This window comes from Protopterus annectens, chromosome 5.part0 (assembly GCF_019279795.1).
Source record: "Protopterus annectens isolate FY-2018-M chromosome 5.part0, PAN1.0, whole genome shotgun sequence".
Classification (NCBI taxonomy): Eukaryota; Metazoa; Chordata; order Ceratodontiformes; family Protopteridae; genus Protopterus; species Protopterus annectens.
In genome coordinates this window covers 521,740,233-521,758,977 of record NC_056735.1, presented here as the reverse complement: position 1 = coordinate 521,758,977, position 18,745 = coordinate 521,740,233, and positions in this window count along the sequence as shown.

Here is an 18,745-nt window from a genome sequence, read left to right as displayed (position 1 = left end):
GGATTTTATGAGGGATCTCAACTTCTTACTGAGGCTGGTAAGGGAGTTTTTGCTTCCTGGGATTTTCTTCTTTTCTGCAACAGTTTTTTCCTTTTGTTGTAAAGTTTGTTTATGGCAGGGGGACCACCAGATTAGCTTCCTTTTTTTGGAGGCGAGCATCTTGGTTCTATCTGGGATGGCACAATTCATGCATGAGTGGATGTGCTCATACAGTGCCTTGGTGTTGGACTCAGCAGTCGAACTTTCAGTTCCCGTCTGCAAGGGTGTCATGAAAATTGTAACTTCTGACTTGAGTAGCATGAAGTTGGCTTGGAGAAGTTTTTTATGGAGGTTTCCTTACTGGGCATGGGGGTGGGATGTGGACATTAAGGGTGATTAGCTTATGGTCTGACCTGACCAATGAGGGGGTGACCATAGGTGTGGAGCATCGATTTCCCATGTTGGTAATGACCAGGTCTAGGATATTGGAGCCCCTGGTGGGACTATTGGAGCCCCAGTAGTCATGGACCTTAGGGTTAGGGCTTGGGTTAAGGACAGTGGATAGCCCTACTAGCTATCCACTATCCTTAATCCAAGCCCTAACCCTAAGGTCCATAGCCATTCACTCATGTGGTGTTCATAAAAGTGCACTTTCAGTGAAGTGCACTTTCGCATTAGTGGTCATCTACAACCTGATTTTGAAATAGTATCATTTCGATCTCTAGTAGTAAACCCATATATATATATATATATATATATATATATATATATATATATATATATGTACATCTAGCCCTGAGTAGCATTCTGACATCACCCAGAATGATGCCGCAGTACAAGGACAAAATGATCGACTTCAAGAATTGGCTAAGCTTCTGGTGCCATTATAAAGGGATCCAGTATCTGTCTGCCTGGGATGGCATGGTCGACAGACCATGATGCTTTGCCAGAGATGGCCTGCATCTGTCACCCCTGGGATTCCGGATACTGGCTAAGGTTCTTGCCGCCCCTATAGTGCCTTTTTTAGGCAAGGTTCAAATGACAAATTCACCACCATAACAGGAACAGGCAAGCAAAAACTGTGGGTGATGCTACTCAATGATAGAAGTCTAAATTTCAAAATGCACTCACTCGAGGCACTCCTTAAAATGGAGAACATTGATATCTGTGCAGTGACTGAGACCTGGTTCAAGGCTCCAGAGAGCACCCCTTCACTACCAGGCTATAACTCATACCACACTTTTCAGCCATGTAACCTGGACCGGAACACCAAAGGAGGAGGAATGTCCATATTCATTAAGGATATCCACACCTCCAGGCTAGTTGATCAGCGTAATGCAGCCAAGGTTATCCAAGTGCAACTAACTCTGGGCAAAACTGCAATCCAAATTGTAGCTTGCTACAGATCACCCACCATGCCCCAGGATTCCCACTCCTCTTTTCTTGTTGTACTGGAAAATATTAGGGTTCAACCAAACACCCTAATATTGGGCGACTTCAACTACCCCACCATTAACTGGGAAAACTACTCATGTACTAACTCCTTTGCTCAACACTTTCTGGAATTCATAAACTCTAATGCCCTGGATCAACTTATCCACACCCCCACCAGGGGCAATAATATCCTAGATCTAGTCATTACCAATATGAGTGACCGGTGTTCCACACCTGAAGTCAATGCCTCATTGGTCTGATCCAACCATAAGCTAATTATCCTAGATATCCACATCATGCCTCCACCCCCCCATTAAGGAAACCATGGTAAAAAATTTCTCCAAAGCCAACTTCATGCTTCTTAAGACAAAAGTGGTGAACTTCATGACACCCATGCAGATGGACAATACAGTTATGACTACTGAATCCAACACAATTGCACTTTATAAGCACTTACATGAGTGCATGGATCATGCTATACCAAACAGAACCAAGACACTATCCGCCAAAAAAAGGAAGCCAATCCGGTGGTCTCCTGCCATAAACAAACTCTACAACAAAAGGAAGAAACTCCTGAAAAAGAGAGTAAAATCCCAAGAGAGGAGGAGCTCCCTAGTCAGCCTCAGTAAGAAGCTGCAATCCCTGATAAAATCCTCCAAAGCTAGTTATGAAAACAAAATCACCACTGATTCTAAAGACAACCACAAAGCATTCTATAGCTATGTCAAGAATCACAATGGCAGCACTCAGATCTGCTCTGAGTTACAGCACAATGGCACTAAATATACAGACCCAACTGATATTGCCAACATCCTGGCAGTTTGGTTCAGTGCTAACTTTACCCCCCTCTCACCCCCTAAATAGCCCATCTCTATACCGGAAGAATGCAAAGTTCCTGTAATCACGACTGCACAGGTAAAAACCACACTCTCCAAAGCCAAGAACACAGCATCCATGGGACCAGACAACATCCCAGGCTGCGTTCTACATGAACTACAGAGCGAACTGGCACCCCACCTAAGTACCATGTTCAATCATAGCCTCACCTCAGGCTTTGTGCCTGCTGAATGGTGCACAGCAACAGTTATCCCACTCCACAAGGGGGGAGCCACCATGGACCCCGGGAACTACTGCCCCATTAGCCTGATGAGCCAGGTCTGCAAGGCCATGGAACATATCATCATGGAACTTATAAACAAAGACATTGGTAACCTCCAAACTCTGGATCCCACCCAGTTCGGATTTGTAAAAGGCAGGTCATGTCTCCTAAACCTGATAGACTTTTTTGAAGCAGTCACCAAAGCCATAGACAAGGGTAAGGTGGTTCACACAGCCTATCTAGATCTTGCCAAGGCTTTTGACACCATCCCCCACTCTGGAATTATAGATAAACTCACTAAACTAGGTATAAATCCCTATGTCACAAGATGGGTTGCCAACTGGCTCACTGACAGAACCCACATCGTGAAAGTAGCAGACTCCAAATCCAACTTCAGACCAGTGACAAGTGGAGTACCACAGGGTTCAGTCCTGGGTCCTCTCCTGTTTGGTATCTACTTCTCTGAAGTACAGGCTAACCCAGAAGGGCTTTGGCTAATGAAGTTCACAGATGACTGCAAACTAGGAGCCATAATCGAAATGCCTAATGATGTTGACATCCTACAAAAGGGCCTCACTGAGACAGATGCTTGGTGTCAAAGCCATGGCCTCAAGCTCAATGCCAAAAAGTGCATTGTCATTCCCTTTGGTAAAAACTCTGTACCCATGAACTACAACATAGGTGGTAGTATACTTAACACTGAAAGTGTGATAAGAGACCTTGGGACACAGGTGGACAGTAATCTCTCCTTTGGTAATCACATTGCCACAGTAGTCAGGAAATCCTTCTATGTGGCACACCTCATCACAAAAGGTTTCTCATCCAGAAAAAAAGAGGTCATTGTTCCGCTCTACTCATCACTCATTAGACCCATTATAGAGTACAACACCCCTTTTGGTATGTACCTCACAAGACATCTAAAACAACTGGGAAGGCCACAGAAATACCTCACAAAGAGGATTACTGGCCTCAAGCAGATGCCCTATGCAGACCGTCTCAAAAAACTCCAGCTTTACTCCATTGCATATTGCCTACTCAGAGATGATCTCTGCCTAACATACAAAGCTATGTCAAACCCAGAGCTGTTGGACATGCTGCACTTAAAGAAATCCCAATCCCTCCGAGCTACATGCTCTAGGGACCTAAACCTTGTCACCACAATAAATAGAACATGCTGGAGGGATAGATTTCTGTCCCAGAGACTTTCCATACTCTTGAACAAACCACCTATCTATATCAAACAAAGCTCCTCATTAGCACTCTTCAAGAAAAATCTTGATGATTGGATGGGAAATAGGAAATTCATCCCCGGGATTACTTCTGTGGCTCTGCTCGACAGTGGCAGAGGAAAATCATTTTCTTGGGTGGCGAAAGCCAGGGTACCTTTTGACTAGGCTTATATAGGCACTAGGGCTAATAGCCTAGTACTTACCTCTGAACCTATGATAAGTTAAACATGGACTAAACACCCTTCTTATTCTTCTTGCCCAAGGTCTGGCAGCAGCAGCAGCACCACCACCCTTTTTTAAAGCTTGTTACACAAACTGCATAATAATAGCAGCGGCATCAACTATTGTGTTTTTTTTCTAGGCACAATCATATTGTATTGCTAATTCTGTTTGCTTCCTGGAAACCTGCTTCTAAAATTAAAAAAGCTTAAAAAATAGTGTTTTTTTTATTCTTTGATTGCCAGACTTTTATTTTCTGAAACAATAGATATACCCTTTAAGATAATGATTTGTACTGGACTGTAAGCATCAAAACATATGTAAGTATGTATTTATATTTTAAGCTAAAACATATTTTCTTGATAAGGAATATAAAAGGTTACTTTACTGTTTTACTATATTTACAGTGACAGGCTTAATATATTTCATTTAACTAAACTTATAAATGTATTTATAAATGTAAAACAAATAATTCCTGCTTAAGAAAGTCATTCAATTATAATAATAGCATTGGTAGCTTTAAGACTATGTAAGTTAAGAATTTTGTTTGTTTAACTTTGCTTGATATGTGCATTGCTGGGTTAACTAAATGTCAGATCTAAGTAATATGCTAATTTGTAGTGTTAAAATGCTGGTAGTTTTGCTTTCTTTCTTCCTGTTTGACACATTCCCTTCACAGATCATTTATGAAGCAAGTAACTCTTAAAAAAGCTTGAGAACAAAAAAATTTTCTAGTCGTGTGTGAATGCTGGCTTCTTGATTGCCGTGTTGCCTACCTTGAGTAGTTTTGAAGAAAATCCAGGTCAGAGTTCATCACTGATGTCTGTGAAAACAGAAAGGAACATTTCTTCAATTTTCTTTTCTTAGAAGTGGAGATTTGGTAAAACAAAAGCTATAGTAATGTTTTACATTGAACTGTTGCTGACATATAATTAGTTTTCATTTTGCTGAATGTTAATAGCTTATGCTGTAGTGTTATTAACTCTAACTGTACATATTAATGGAAAGAAGTAAACATATGTGTTTGTTACTGATTAGAACACTTTAAAAGAATTAAAAAGAATGAGAAACATAAAGAGGAAATTAGCAGCTACTGTGTGATGTGAGTTGTCATTTTCACATTCTGCAATCAAATTCTAATGGGACAATGTGATGTGTAGATTAGAACAGCTGTTCACAATGACTAAAAACACACACATTCAAATTAAACAAGCGGGGATTATTTTATATATAGTCAAGATTGCTTGTAACACTAGAAGTAATAAGAAGAGTAAATATGTTATGAATAATATGCATGTGCATAAGGAAGAGCAGTATCTGCTATGTAAGATTAATAAAAGAGCAGTATCAGTAAGTTAAGAATATATATACATATTGTAATCATTAATAGAGAGGTAATGATTAAATAGCTCTTTGATTGGAAAGTTTAGAAATACAAGTTACAGAGATAATGTGGAATATTAGTGGGCAAATAAAACAGGAAATTATGTTTAAATAACAAACTGCTTGTAAGAGAGATATGTATTACACATCTCTGCATATATCAGAAATGTGAATGCACACAATATCATATCATTTACACAGAAAATCATATAAAATATTTGAAAATATCCTGAAAGCTGAAATGTGAGGCTTAGGCATGTGAACTGTGAAGCTTTTTGCACATTTTATGTTATTAGATTTACTAATACTAGTGGAAATAACTCAGTTCATAAGTCAGAGCTTAAATTTGAGTGTTATATTGCTGAATCAGTACATCCCTCTCTAGAGAAATTAAAGTATATTGTTCAATATGCTTGAACCTGGGAAAGGAGAATGGAGTTTGAATAAAGCACATTATAACTTTTAAATATAATATAGATTGCATTGTTTACTCCATTGGAAAAGCAATACAATCTTTTTGACCTCAGTAATGTACATATCTTTATGAATTAATTCAATAAGCTAATTGATTTTTAAATATTTTGATATTTATCATATTAAGAGTGTTATACAATTTTAAGATAGGATCATAGGATCATAGATATAGACACTTGTACTTTTAAAATGAATTGAGAGCTTTTGTTAGCTGTATAAAATGTGTATATATCTTTTAGCATGATGAATATATATGTACATTGATTTTCCTTTTGTATAATAGTTTAGTATTATAAGATTACCTGTTATCTGTAAGTTTACATGTATTTTTATCTCTTTAGGTCCCACTTTGTTCTACTTATATATTTAGAGATTTAGTTATAATAATGTTGAATGAGTAAACAGTTTAATAATATTTAATGGATAATTTATACCATTATTACACAAAACAGGTATATAGTATACTATTTGCTGAATTATTTAAAATTTATGATTAATAGAAGAGTATTATTAAACTTTTATGTAGTAGTGGGTGGAATAGTTTTAAATTGCAGAATATATAACTAAATTAATAGTCTCACATTATTTTAACTTATATATAATATTATCTTAATTATTTGTAAATAATTGCAGTTTTTAGCTAGTTTTTTATGATTTTTTTAGATATTAGCAGGTAGAGAGTTAGTATAGTACTTTGTCTATTCCTTTAGTTAAACTAAGAACTTTAGCATCCACATTAGGTGTGTTTTATTAGTCATATATACAGTTGCAGTTGTAGACTTGTTTTCATTATTTTGAGTTTTAATAGTTTAGTTTGTAGAAAGGAAGAATTCACAAAAATGTGGAATGTTAAGATAGTGTTGGAAGAATACATTAGATTCTTATATACAACTAAACTAATATGGTGGATAAATGTGTCATATTATCTTTTAAAATGAATATTTTCAAATACACAGTATGGATAGTTTTTATCTATTATCTATTAATATAGATGGATTAAATAATGGCACAAAAGGAAGTCATTAATGAGATATCTAAAATTAACTAGAAGAGACATATTCTTGCAAGAGACTCACATGATAGATAAAGATATACAATATCTAAATAACTTAGATTGCAAAATGTTATCATCTGCTTCTATTAGCAAAAAGAGGAGAGGAACTGCTATACTTTGGAGAAAATGTGCTGTATTGCCTAAGGTAATGGAATCCATTAATGATCCCAAATGAATGCATATATTAGTAATAATTAAATATAATGGCAAACTCTATACACTAGCTAATTTTAACTGGATCCCTGCAATAGGTACAAGAGAGGCTAAAAGTAATTTAAACTTACTATAACATTAGAACAGTTGTTTAATTTTAGCAGGGGATTGTAACTGCATATCTTGTATAGAAGCTACATGTGATCATAAGGAAGCTAAAATTCTGGCATCATCTAAAGAACTTAACAGACTGATTAGTAATAATTTAGATGATTTAATTGTAAAAGCAGAGGATAAGTCATTGTTCTTCACTCATTATTCTTATGTGCATGGGATGCATATTAGAATTGATAGGATTTATGCATTTTCAGATTTCTTAGTAAAGTGAATTGTTTTAAAACTATTCCTTGTCTTTTATCTTATCACAATGCACTATGTATCAATATATTAATGTATATAAGAAAAATTCAGATTATTATAGAATCCCAGTATATATGATGAAATTAGAAGAATTTAAGAGTTATCTTAAGGAACATATTGATCATTTTTTATCTTTAAATGATAATAGGTTAGTAAAGTCATACTATGGGATGCCTTAAAATACATGTTAATGATATAATGGGAAGATAGGCTTGTAATAAAATGAAAGAGTAGAATAAACAGTTGTTAAAAATACAAGAAGAAATACACAATGTGAGGTCTGAACAACAAACAAAGAAATTAGATAATACTGTCATTAAAAATTAATGACAAAATATCAAACAGGTTTAATGCATAAAGTGGAGATAGTTTTACAAAAAAATGCACAGTTATGTGATGACTTCAAAAATCTACATAGATCAGTTAATATGTAAGATGTTAAGCAAAAAAGAAGAAATCAATAATATCTGAAATCTTCACAGTAATAAGCTGGGTCTGTATTAGAACACCGGACATTTGAAATGTCGGGTGTTCTAATATCGTCACGTTTTCAGCGAACACTAAAATATCGAAGTAACAGGAAACCGAATTCTTTCCTAGGGAAAGAATTTGGTTGTCCATTTCTATTGCTTCGGTATTTTCAGCCCTCTGGTGGAAAGTTACGGGTCGAGTTCAGGTAAGAGTGCGATTGTGTGGACGTGTGGGTTAGGATGGGTTAGGTGAGTTAGGGTTAGGGCGCGGGTCAGGTAAGTGTGCGATTGTGTGGACGTGTGGGTTAGGGTGGATTAGGTGAGTAAGGGTTAGGGCATGGGTGAGGTGACTGTGCGATAGTGACGGACCTTAGTGTTAGGGTTTGGGTTAAGGTAAGTAGATAGTTAGTGGTGTTTGTATAGCTTAGTGTAGGGTTAGGTGTTAGAGTTTAGGTGTATGTGTGTGGATTGCTGTTTGTTTGATGCGCTTGTACTTTGTGTATGCGCTTTGGAACAGTGGATTTTTTCCCAAGGAAAAAATCCGCTGTTCCGAATTGTCGATGTTTTTTTTTTCGATTGTTAGGGTTCGATATTAGAACACTCGACATTTTGAATGTCTGGTGTTCTAATATAGACCCAATAAGCTTACATCAGACATAGAAAAATGTTTAATACTTTTAAAATATTTCATGAGGATTTTAATAAAGATAAAAATAATAATCATGATGATTACAATATTGACAATATTTAAAGAAAAGCTTTACTAATAAACTTAATGACCAACAAATATCTCTGTTGAATAAGCCTATTACCCTAGTAGAATTTAAAGAAGCTTTAAAACAAGGGAACTATGGAAAAGCTCTACATTTAGATGGTTTAAGTATAGAATTATATAGCCTACTTCCATTAAATATTTTAGAATTACTGAATTACATTTTCAGGATAATTCAGAGTGACACAATAATTCTTACCTAATGGAAATTTTTTGTAATCTCACCTATATTTAAACAACTAAAGGATAATAAGTTATTTTTTTCATATAGACCTATTTGATTATTAAATCAAGTAAGTTGATTAGTAATCAATTAAGTACAGAGAAAGTTATTAGGGACCTGGGGACCCAAGTTGATAGCAATCTCTCCTTTGAAAACCACATTGCCAAAGTGGTTAGAAAGACCTTCTACATAGCCCACCTCATCACGAAGGGTTTCACATCTAGATCAAGAGAGGTAATTGTGCCCCTTTATTCATCCCTCATCAGGCCCATCATAGAATACAATGCCCCTCTTGGGATGTACCTTACCCGACACCTGCAGCAATTAGAAAGACCCCAAAAGTATCTCACCAAGAGGATCAAGGGTCTTAAACAGATGCCATATGCTGCTCGGTTAAAAAATCTCCAGCTCTACTCAGTTGCATACCGCCTACTTCGAGGCGATCTATGCCTGACATACAAAGCTATGTCAAATCCAGAATTAATGGACATGCTCCACCTCAGTAAATCTAAATCCCTTAGAGCCACACGCTTGAGGGACTTGAACCTCAGCACAGAAATAAATAGAACTTGCTGGAGGGACAGGTTCATAACCCAGAGGCACCCTTCGCTCTGGAATAGAATTCCAGTTCATGTGAGGCAGAGCACCTCACTGAATCTCTTCAAGAAGAATCTCAATAAGTGGATGGGAGATCGTAGGTTTGTCCCAGGGATTACTCCCGTGTCACTATTAGACAGAGGCACAGTAAACTAAACCTTAAAAAGGGTACAGTATACTCAAATCAAGGGGTGGTGTAAGCCATACAGAATCGGGCTAGGCTTATAATTGCCCCAGGGCAGATAGCCTAGTATGAACCTATGAATCTATGAACATATAAATGGAGACAATAAAATATTTATTTCAATCTTCACTATACGATAGTGAATATATTGATGTATGATAATATAAAAAGGGTAGTAACTATCGTTGATTTTGAAAAGGGAGGAACAGGAAATTGGCCCTAAATAATTTAGATATTGAGAGAGCTTTTGAGTCTGTAGATTGGAACTACATGTTTAAAACTTTAGAAGAGTTTTTATATTTCCAGAACACATTATTTGAATATTAAAAAAATATATAGAGACTCCAAAGCATATGTTAAAATTGGATCTTATATTTCTCAAGGATTCACTTTAAACAAAGGCACAAAGCAAGGGTTTCCTTTGTCCCGTCTACTATCTGGATCAGTTATCAAGCCCTTAGCTAATAGTATAAGAAGCACTGAAAAAAATTGATGGATTCTCAATTAGCAAAGATTGTCAATCTAAAAAACAACTTTTCCCAGATGACATTTTATTAACTATTGGATATTTAAATTATTAAATTAATAAAAAGTTCAGGAAATTGAAAAGTTTCAAGAAATATCACTGCAGAAATTTAATAATAATAAATATGAAACTTTATTCTTAAATCAGTTACTAGATAGTATGTTTAAAGATAAATATAAATATAATTGGGAAGGATATATATGTGATTATTAATAATAATTTTGAAAAAAAGTAATTGAATAAGAGTTACTTTTTATTAAAATGGAATGTTTTTTTTTCACTTTCAAGGATAGGTTAGTACTTATTAAAATTATTATATTACTCCAAATTACATGCATATTGCATTCAACAGCTTTAATACCTGACATTTTTTTTAAAGAAAATGGAAAAAATGTTAACTGCATTCTTATGGTATCTTAAAAGCCAATAATTGCTTGTAAAAGTCATATAAGATTATGAGAGTATGGTGGTATTAGCTTTACAGATGTATAATCTTATTCTATAACTTAAAATTCAGTAGCAGATTTTACTAAATTCTTATAAGTTTACCAAATATGATAAATTAAAAATATGCAACAATCCTTTCATCTGGTTAACAAAATTTACGAAAGAAGGAAATTAATTTCAATCTTTGTACTCTGCATATATGAAATCAATTCTTAAAACAGTTAAGAAATATGCTTTTAAAATTCCATTAATATCAAAATGGAAATCTCTGTGCTTTCACATTACACCCTCTAGATTTAAGGAAATTCAGAACAATGTTAAAATGTATTTACTAAAAAAGAATGGATTAGTATTATGGTCTGATTATTTTGAAAACAGGAAAGCTAAGAAGCCAAAATGTTTAATTAAAGATTATAAGTTGGAGAACTCTGTTAACCAGTTAATATTATCCTTCAGTAAGACATTCAAAATAATTTGTAGATAATATGAGTAAAGAGGAACCGAACAGCATTCAACAATTATAGGAATATATGAATGCTATCATCAAAGATAATTTGACCTACAAAGGAAGCCAGTCCAAGTTATATAATTTAATTACAAATAATAATAATATTAATAATAATTATAATAATAATTCTGATGCACAATTCTGGAATATTTTAGATAGTAGTAGTAAATTGAGTGATTTAGTAGATGGTAAGAATAAAACTTTGGTACTTAAGTCAATTAGTCAAACTTCTTCAAGTTTATACTGGAAAGTTTTTATGTGGAAATATATATATTCAGAATGTTTGTTACTCCCTATAAAAATCTCTAATGACTTAGTCTGTTGGAGATGTAGTAAAGATGTAAAAGATGATTGGACACACGTTTATGGATTGTGAATATTTAAATATATATTGGGAAGAGATAAGTATGCTTTTTAGGAGTTATGGTCTGATAATTGTTCTTTAACTAGATCAATAATTCTAATGAATGTTCTACTTCCGTTATGTGTAAAGGCTAAACAATTCAAAATGTTCTGGTGCCTCCTTCTAGTAGTTAGAATGGTTATTACAAAAAATCAGAAATTGAATTTGTTTCCTACATTTAAAGAATTTTTAAGTTTAATAGCAATGCTATGTAAAACAGAAAAATAAGTGATCAGAATAAGATCTATAAATCATACTAAGACTTTTAGTGTTTGGGATAGCCTTCAAATGTTGCTATTGAAATACCAAGACTCTTAATGTGTTAATTGTATAAGATTAAATTTATGATTCAATGTATTCCTAACATTGTCTAACAGTATGTGATACTCATTTACTTCCTTTTCTGTGTTCATATTGTAAATATGTTAAATTAATAAAACATTTCTTTAAAAAGGTTGGTGTTTGTACAGGGATTAATTATTGTTCTGTACTGAGTTGGTGGCTGATTAACAAGGCAACAAATGGAGGTGGCATTAGAGTTTTAGGACATGTTACTAACCTCTTGTGTCCATGACTAGTGATTTTTATGATTTCTTTATGAACTCAACAAAGAGTCCCCCTAGTTCTTTTTTGTGTGTATATAAATTAGAAAGTTTTGTAATGGATGAGACATCAGCTATATTGGCAAGTGACTTCAGTGCTACTTTACACTCTATTCAGGACTTTAAACACCCTTCCACTGAAAAGTATCTTAGCTCAGTAGCTTATTAATTGTGAATGTAGCTCAATATTCCTATATGACCTTTAAAGAGAAATACACCCCCAGGACAACTCATGCATGCTCACCTATTGCAACATGTGACTAGACTTTACTACTACTTTTTTTTTGTTTTAATTTCTAACAATCTGGGTCGCTGTATGTATAAGTGGATATACTTACAGCCCCTTTCATAGATCATGCAGCAATTCTTATTTTATGCAGTCAGCTTTACTTCACTGAAAATGAAGCAAAGATGAACAAAGACTCTGATAGTCCTTTGGGATGCTGATTGTCGCAATTTATTAGAGATGGAATCAAAAGATTTATAAAAGTGAACCCAGTGGGTAGCATTCCAATTCGGATATGGCGGTACTCCCTTAAACTAAAATCCCCAGTGCTCCATAGGCAAGCAAAGTTAATGATGCTTGACAATCATCTATGCTACTGAACAGCAGAGTAACCAAAATGTAGGTATGGCAAAGAACCTATAAGGAAAGATAAAGCCTGACAGAAAATGTTAACTTTGAAAAAGCTTAAAAAAGCTGAACTTTATTTAGAGAGTGCAGCATTGAGATCATAGGCTAGAAGCAACAAAGCATGCAAGTTACTAGCTTACAAAATGAGCAAGGTTCAGATAGTTGAATATAACCACAATTCACTTTGCATTTAAGGAACATTATTTTGCATTAAATAAAGAGATCTGCAATACATTAAAATGTTTTACAAAAATGTATATTTTAAACACACCTTCTTTCTTTGCCGATTACCGATTACTACTGGAATGTTTATGCACCAAGCACATCCCACATTTAATCCATCACCAATAACATACCTTCTCAGCTCTTATTAATACAGAAGAAATAATGAGAATCTCCAAGACCATTCAAAATGGTAAAGCCCCAAGGACCTTATGGTCTTAATAGTGAGTTCTTCTAAATATTTGCAGACTTATTAGCATCAGCTATGTAGACTTTATTTTGCTCTTTTCAGCACCAGAGGTATATAAATCCTTGGCCACAAGTATCTCAAATTGTTGTTATACCTAAACCTGTCAAGGACCCAAATGAGGCTGTCAGCTACAGACATATCTCCCAGTATTATACATGAATCAAACTTTATGGTATGATAGTAGCTGACTATATTGCATTCATACTTCCTTAACCCATTCTCCCCTTTCAGGCAGGCTTTATTCATGAAAAGGACTAGTGCTGACTAGTACTGATCACTCTGAATCCTGTAGCTTTATGTGCAAGGCTTATGTAATGTCCTGAAGCAACCTTGCATGTTCTGATGAATTCAAAACTTTCAAATTCATTAGCTGGCAATTTATATTGGCATGCCTGATCATACAGTATTTACCTCAGAATGCATCATGAGAGAACATGTTGTATACTAGTATCCTTAAACTAAGGTGGTAGCAAGTTCCACCCCCTCCTCTCCATTTTCTTTACATAAAGCTATTCACTTGGGGTGCTCCTTTCTTCTGCTGTTCTCTGACTGACTATAGACCATCCAAGCAGGCTTCTGCATGAATCAGGAAAGATCACTGGATGGACAACAATGAGGTCAGAGCATAGAGATTTGTGGTTTGTGGATAACTCCCTGATCCCCACACAAAACACAGATCATGACTTGCCTGCTGTCACTACTATCCTGTAAAAATTGAAGCTGTTATAAGAACTGGATGTAAGTAGTAAATATAAAACTGGAATTTTTCAGGAAATTCAAGTTCTGAGGAATTTTAAATATAGGGATCTCCTTCTTCCTTCATATGTTGTAGACCACCTCGGGTATTTAGGCATCAAGCTGCAACCTAACTAAGGTGGGTATTAACCTCTGTCCTGCACAGAAGAAGGTGTTTCTCTGAGTTCACTCATGGAGAAGGTTGATGATAAGATATATGTGGCTTTAATACTTTTCAATTTCTTTTGAAATATTTTTGTTCCTCTTACCAACAGGTAGCTTAGAAGTTCTCTAAACTCCTCAACAGCTTTATTTAACAAAGTAAGAGGTTTTGATTTCCAATTGCGTTACCATTAGCATCCTCTAGCAATTTTGGCATCCCATTGGGATAAATAAGTATGAATGTTCATTTTGCATAATCTTTTTTGTCATAAGCTTGAAAAAAAAAACTACATCAGGAATAACTGAGTCCACATTTCTCATCACTTCTGTAACAACTTGGAAGGCACTAGGAAGCCCTACCTACAAATCTGGACATTTGGCACATGATCCACCAAGTGTATGTACCTAAAGGAAATTCACTAACACACTTCTTTTGGAAATTATCCTAGGCTCTAATATTGTCATTTAAATTTGTCCTTGGTTGAAAACAGAGGGGATAATTGAAGGGTAAGTGGATTAGATGGATCTCTGACCTGAAGTATAAAGTATATTGGCAGCTAGTTCAAGTTTTTTTTTTTACTTTAAAGAGCACTGTAATCTGGAGGATCCCTTATAGAAATACCTAAGATTTAACTACTTACTTTTGAGATTTTTGATAACCCACATGATAGAAGTAGTCACTACTCCCTACTAAATTCCAGAAGGAATTTTCTGGATCTTTATGGGAGAGATATCTAAATCACATGCCCTTTAATCTATGAAGTCTTCAGAAATTAAGCAGTGGAAGCAGCAAAGATAGACACAGAAAACATTTTTAGCTGATATAGGCATCCAACACTGTGATAGACGTATACATTCCATTATTAGGTCAGTTTCTAAGTTGAAAGCATGACCATAACTGTTGAAAAACACAGTCCCACTTTTATATGAGGTTATTGGAACCTCCAGGATTGTAAAGCATAGGGATTTTGTGTTGGGACAATTTACTTGGGGTACAATATAAAGGACTTTAACTCTCTGCATAAATTGGGGCAGTATAAACTGATCTTAGCATTGTTACAATTTGTGCCAGGTAATGTATATAAACCAAATAAAGTCTGGATATCATGTTATAAGGAGGTCTTTCTTATAGGCTCCATATCCCTACTCTTTGTAAGGGAGCATTTAAGAATTTCTATCCTGCAGTTATGTGTTGTGCTAAGAACTTGCATAGCTTCAAAAAGCAAACAAATAGAATTTCTGAGAACCCTGGGCTATAATGTTGAATCTTCAATAGAGAGAGAGAGAGGGAGAGAGAAAGAGAGAGATTTATGTTTGACAAATGAAACTCACCTATTGCAGGAATCGGGTATGTCTGTACGTCTTATTCAGAGACAACATCTAGACTATTTTTAAGATTAATTATTGATTCCAGTGTTTAATATCAGCTCTGCATGGACATTCTTTCCTTAGCCATGTTGACAGAGCAAAGCACAACTTAAGCTAGTTAACTACTTTCAGCTATGGGTGTGTTTGTGTTTCTTGTTGCTTTTATTATAAACTGCAGTGCATTTTTTGGTTTTCCATTAATCAGAGTATATGTCTGGTTTCATATAATTGTTAAAACTGTTCACATTAACCTCTTTCTATTTGAGAAGGATGAACAAAATAAGAACTTTCTGTAAGGACATGCATTATATTCATGTATTAAACAACTATGATCATTGTAAAACTTTATACATTGCAAATTACTTCACTTATATAGACAGGAACAGGACTGTATTCTGATCAGCAGGGGCATATGTATTTTCATGGCATTTGTTTAGAATTCCTGTCAACATATTAATACAGCATCTGTTATTATGCCAACCTTTCACATATCTCTTTCTCATTTAAAATGAATACTTATTTGACAGCATACATTGCAAATGAGATGGGTGTTTGACAGTAAATATGCAACATGGATAACTATTTAAAATGTGTATCTTCCATTGAATAGCTCGTGTAGTTTGCAAATAGAAAATTAATAAATACATTTGTGTAAATACATTTTTTGTTCAGAGTGAGAAATACTTTAAGAAGAAAGTATTTTTTTTTCAGACAGATAGGCGGTCTACACTAAGCCACTTCTGTCACATTTACTTACAAAGGTAATACAGCTGTTCAGATGTTTTGATTAAGTTTATTATTACATACATTCAGCATGCTCTTGAGTATGAATTTATTATTCATAGTGTAAACTTGGATTGACCATAGATTAGGAACGGTGTCCCTTGTGCTTTCTGAAGCTACTCAAAGCCTCCCCTTTGGACTTGTTAATTGGGTGGAACTCTTCCTCACATTCTTTGAGATGTGGTTGCTATGGCAAAGCTGCTTTGAAGCAGACATTTGTGAATATTTTTAGTATGATTTTAGCTATAGCAGTTTAAGATGTGATGAAAAGCATTGGCTTTAATCTCAAAGGGCATTGAAATGCACAGGAGGACCACAAAATGATAACAAATCATAGTGTGCAGTTTACTGGCAGGCGATGACACGCATGTGCATATAAATGCTTTTCCCACAGGGACTCTGTTATTTTAGTGTTTGTCATTTTTTCCTTGGACTAATAACCCCAGAGCTGAATGAAGGTTAAGAGTTTGTGTTTAACCTGGGAATAGCTGGTGATTCCTATACACTAGTGCTGTCTATCAAATTTTCATTCTCCCAGTGGAACTGTTGTATTTTGAAGGCTTGCAGATAATTCAACTTATAATTCTGTTTTGATTCCTTTGAAAGAATAATTAAAGTTAAGCGACAGACATTGTGTGTGATGTGACTGAAAGAGTAAATGTAATTTTAGCACAGTTAAATCACGTTAAGAAGATAAGGAACTTGCTAGAAGTCAGAAGATAAAAAAATCCAATAAAGGAGCAAATAAAAATGAACAGAGTATCATCTATACCACAGTTCACTTTGCAATGCTAGTACTATAAATATAATTTGAGACCACGTTAATTAAGTTTTGTAACTGGCCAGGAGTTCTGGATATATAGCTCCATATTTTAATCTTCCCTCAAAGTATGATGGAAGAAAAGTTTAATAAAACTGCAGGGTGAGTCAAAGGCAATTGGTTATGAACAAAAATCCAAATATACAACTTAACCTGAGCTGAATAATAAAGTGTAAGGAAGATCAACATGCTTTGTTGTGATGTAGCACGTTTATTTCTGTATTTGTTTGTATCATTTTATTTATTTATTTGAATGTTTGCTTTTGAACAGGATAGGTAGACCTGGCACAAGGGTCTTCCCTGCTATGAACTGGTTTTATCAGAGTCAAAATTTATATGATTTAGAAAATGCATGCAGTAATAAAGATGTTTATTTACCTCAGTCTTAAACATTGCAAATAAAATACCAAATATTAGAAATCAGAAGTGTATACAAACTCGGTTATTTCCAACAAATCAAAATACATCATTTCTATTGTAAGACAACTAATTTAAAGCATAACATGTACTTGTAAACATGGAAGAAAAATATTGCCTTACAAGTTTATCTTACATCTCTAAAGCAATAGTATTTATTCTTTGTGAAAATAAAGGTCAGGATTCAGAGACAGGCCCAGCAGCAGACAATAAATGTATAACAAATGGGGCCACTTGACACGCTCATGGAAACTAACAACTCAGAGACACATTGACCACAATGAAGAATGATATTAATTATTAGCTAATGTGAATTCCACTGAATTACTCCATGATTACTGCAAATGCTAACAGAACCTTTTTTGCTGTCCTTACCCATTTATTGCACCACACACATACACACATCAAAATACACAAACACTGCTCTACCTCTTACCTTTCATGAGTTTTCAGAATGTCACTGAAGTTGCCTCTTATTTTTACTCAACTCCTGTAACTAAGGTATGATTACAGTCAGTCAGTAATATAAGTCATTAAAGTTTCATTCTTCTTATTGGTCAGAAATGTGTCATGATGCAAAACCTGTTGCCCTAATAACTTTTTAAGTAGATTAGCATAATATTTATAAAGACTCCCTGATGAATGCTTGTGACACCCCAGCTTTGTCCGAAAGTCTTAAGCATTGCACCATATCACATAGACCCTTATTCTTAATCAGTCGTGGCATACATTAGAGTTCAGTACTTCTTATTTTTCAATAAATACATCTTGATGCAAGACCTGTTGCTCTATTAACTTTTAAAGTGGCTTAAAATAATATGAAGACATAATTCTTGGTGTCTGGTGTTCCCACTCCTCAATATTTTTTTTGTAACACAAATCCAACTATTACTTCATTGTTAGTTACAGATCCCCATCAATGTCATCTGAAGATTATGGAAATTACATTAACACCATCGAGGAGATAAATATCAAACCAAATGCCTTCTTGCTAGGGGAATTTAATTACCTAAGCATTAACTGGCATACTTACACTTCTAAAAATAGATATGTTCAGTGTTTCCTAGATTTTGTTAATGCCATTTTGCTAGAATAAATTATAGATCTAACCACTAGGGGCTTTAATATCCTTATCCTATTCCTTACCAAGCTAGCTACTGCTTGTATGCCACACACAC